A 4,009-nucleotide genomic window follows, 5' to 3' on the forward strand; every position below is an offset into this window, starting at 1 on the left:
AAAAGCGTAAGGTATTGACTCATCATTTGATGGGGATTTGATTTCCAGTTGGCTTTGAAGTTGAAAAAAAACATCATCTCATGAGTTAGCTGAGGATATGAAATTTGTGAGGATGAATTGGTGTGAAATCATATTCTGACTAACGCACCAGGGTCGGGGTTTTTTTACGAGATCAGTTCTTTGTATATTTAGGTGTTTGGCGGGAAATTTATAGGTTACCATGGGTCGGTCACTCTTCGTCCATGTTTATAAAATTTGTTTAGTGAAAAAGGTAAAAAACGTTCTCTGGTTAAGAAGGTTTTTAAAATATGAGCTTTCGGCTATTATACTATAGCCTTTAACGAATGTAAAAATATAAGCGCGTGAATGGAAATATATACAGGGGAGGGTGTGAAAAATTAAAAACTAAAAAATACAATAGAAGTGTGAACAGCTAAAAAATGGACAATAGAACAAAATCAAATTACAATAAGATAGAATATTGTCTTGGTAACGGTTTAGAGTTATTGTCTGCGCCGACAGTTTTTGCGGTCTGCCAAGATTCTAGTGTTTTTCGAACGCGGTAATTGCCTTTGTCTATCACGGTAGCGCCCTCAAAGTCAATCGTGTGATTGTTTTCCCACGCATGGATGGCAATGTTCGAGCCACTCGTATAGTTTTTAAGATTTCGTTGATGTTCCTTTAAAGCATTATTAAAGAGAAACTGGCAGATGCTTTAAAACCCGAAGAAAGGGACATCAACGAAATCTTAAAAACTATACGAGGGGCTCGAACATTGCACACCACATCACTACATCACTACCACATCACTATGTCATATCCTGGTTACAGTTCAATTTTTAAAATTTGTTTAGCTATTTAGTTGCATCGTTTTCTCGGGGCCTCGTGCTGCTGTATTAGATGAGAATAAATTTCTACATATTATTCTTGTCTTTTGATAAGAAAGCTAAAAAACAAAATTGAATTGAGGGACCAAAATAATTAGGTAAAAGGGCAGCATATTTAGAGACGGAAAAGCTAAAATTTCGTTGCTAAGGTTACTTCCCACCTTCGTGGGTGTCCTTCGGGAAAAGATTCGTAAGCGCTGGTTTCACTAGAATCCTAACAAACTATGTATCAGAAGAAAGCTTATTGACTGCAGTTTATGATAAAAATAAAATTTAAGCGACATTTCTTTTAAGAAAGTGTCAGGAGCCGGGAAGGCGTGAAACGACGCCGCAGCACGAGCAAAATGGCTGCCAGTCTATTCACAAGGCATCAATCAACGAAAGTGCGTCGCGCTTTCTCGGTATTCTGATCAGTTGTCTAGATTTGGGCATCTAAAGTTGGAGTAGCTAAAAATATGCGAGGTGTGTTGCGAAAATAAACGCCACAGGAAAAATATTTCAAATATCAAAATTTCCCGACACAATTTCGTTTGCCATTATTCCTAGAATGTTTCAGCGAAATGTGAAAAAAATCGGTCAAATCTATATATCCTATAAATTCGCTCAAAGTGTTTGTATTCCTCCCAAAAAGAAATGTGAGATTTTACCTCATAAAGGTTCGCAAACAATAGCGCCAGGCCAGGAGATTATCTCGCCTCCTGAAACCGCAAACCAAGAGGACAACAGAACCTCTTGGCGCCAATGACGATGGATCAAGATTTCCTGGGAAAAGTAACTATAGCAGACACGTTTATTGTTTTATCTCGATCGCTCAAAGAACGTTGAGGAGGACGACACAATAATGAGCAAAGTTGCCAAAAGCAAAGGAAAAACCCGCGGCAAAAATGGTAAAACCGGAAAATGTGTTGAGAGGCGAGACAACGAATCGCCATACAGCTTTCAAAATCACAATTCGAGGTGATTGTTAAAGATTTGGTTTCAGGGCTGGTACTTGCATACAGAAGAGGAAACCTCATTTAAAACATCACGTATGGCAAGTTTTGGTTTGAAGGCGACTTCTTTGTTCGAAATCTGGACCCCAGCGTGGAGCTCCGTCAGTACCAGTCACTTTCACAAAGAAATTTTTTCTTTTCTTGACAGAATGGTACTTTCTTTCTTCTTTGGGCCTGTTTTTTTTCTTTCTCTTTGTACCTTGGACTTTCTTCCCCTTTTGATCTCCATGAGCAAAGATTTTTCCATGAGCAAAAATTCCACGTGTGAATTTTGTAATGTGCGTGATGTAAACAAAGTATGGAAATAACATGAAAAACGTGCCCAAACAGGAGCGGGTGCTGCGAAAATTCTCTTAGGGGGATTCGCCCAGGTCCGATGGCAACCTTCAGATTGATTACCTTTTATTTGAAAATACGTTTTTCTAAATAACTCGGACGCTTTTAAAGATTTCTGAAAAATTTTGTATGGAAACCTTAGGTTGAATGTTTGAATTCAGTCTAGTCAAATAGAAGAAAAATCTATTCTTTCGGTAGCCTACGTGTAGGTTTCACCTTGCGGGGGAGGGTACGGCTACACGTAGGCTACTCTTTCGGCCTCCGAAGGTGGAAAGTAACCTTAAGGCAAATCAAACTGTTTAATCGTTTGTCTCACGAGGTAGTCACTTGAGAGGTAGATCGCGACGTTTCGACTGCTTACTGTTAGTCTTCATCAGACGATGGGGTCGACTGCTCGCGCGTTACCATTTGCATCACGGCGATCTAATGCGATTGGCGGATTTCGATCCCCGTTGTTCCGGTGAGTTCTGGTTTTCCGAGAGGTCTGACTCCAAGTTGTTCCCTCGGCGGTTTGCTGTCGTACCGGTCTCCCGTTGTGTTTCTTGATCGTTGGTATCCGTGCTTCAGGAATATCGATTCCGTTATCCTTGTTAATGTTATCAGGGTGAAGTCTTATGTGGATAACTTCCATGACTCTTTTGGTTTACCAGTGTGAGTCTCGATCAATAAACTTTACTTCGTTCCAAAGTGGGTGGTGACCGGTCTTGTTGGCGTGCTCAGGAGTGGCATATCAGGATGTGTCTCTCTGAAAATTTGCATAGACAGGTCAGAGCCACCTTAATTTTTGATAAGTTAAGGTGGCTCTGAACCGTATATACACATTTTTTAAAAATTTGTCAGAACGATGAACATCGATAAGCTGAATGCAATTCAATGACAGAGAAAATGGAGGGTTTGACACCGTGGGGAGTAGCACGCGTCACCCATAAAGAGTTGTGCTCAGCTGTGATTGGATGGAATTCCACGGCTAAGGGAACCTTCCGAAGATGCGCCAACCACAGACATGGAATTCCATCCAATCTATAAGTGACGTGTGCTCAATGGACCTCATCGCCTGAAGAAGACCAGCAGTATGCAGTCGAAATGTCGTGATCCATTTTCGAAGTGACCACATCGCGAGACAAACGATTATACTTTTCTTTTGAAAGTGATATTAAATTGTGGATCGCAGCAGACCAGCAAGATGTAAAGAGTTTGTGGATTTGTGATCATTTCTTGTCCAACCATGAGCTAGCGAAATTTCTGTGGTAACAATTTGGTGTAATGTTTACCTTGTAGTAGAAATAGTTCATGAAACGATAAACTTAATTTTTGAAATGTTGTTTTGCTTTGTTTGCTGAGAGTTAAAGAAACGAAGATGACAGGGCAGCTGGCGAAATGAAAAAAAAGCTAAACGTTGGTGGCTGTCGCTTTATTACTGATTTTTGAGGCACGCAAGATACTCACAAATAAAAAAATAAATTCCTCTACAAGCTACCCTAAATTTCTTGCTGAACTGACTACAGCGATTGACGCTGTCGAGTTTTAGTAAAAGTACGACTGTTAAGTTTCTGCGGAAACCTTTTATTACTTTCATCAGAATTCTACATAACAACTGCACTGCAAAACTAAGGCCTGGAAATATGTAAATGCAGAGTCATTCATTATTTTTCAAACATGCTGATTCTTCAAGAAATAGATTCAAACTTGTCACCCGCCGGGCCTTGAAAACAAAGGAGACGACAAAAACCAATAGTCTACTTTCAATTTTTCATAGTACCTCTGGTCCTTGACAGGTTGTCAAAGTTATAAAGC

At 39.9% G+C, this 4,009-nt stretch overlaps 1 long non-coding RNA gene across 1 annotated transcript; it reads left to right on the forward strand.

Moving 5' to 3' along the window:
- The first annotated feature begins 1,663 nt into the window (after positions 1 to 1,663).
- On the forward strand, positions 1,664 to 3,536 carry LOC149046356 (uncharacterized). The gene is made up of 2 exons (XR_016185643.1): positions 1,664 to 2,675; positions 2,819 to 3,536. It is a non-coding gene; the product is annotated as an uncharacterized LOC149046356 (long non-coding RNA).
- The last annotated feature ends 473 nt before the right edge of the window (positions 3,537 to 4,009 follow it).

This window comes from Pocillopora damicornis, chromosome 4 (assembly GCF_964200805.1).
Source record: "Pocillopora damicornis chromosome 4, jaPocDami1.2, whole genome shotgun sequence".
Taxonomy (NCBI): Eukaryota; Metazoa; Cnidaria; class Anthozoa; order Scleractinia; family Pocilloporidae; genus Pocillopora; species Pocillopora damicornis.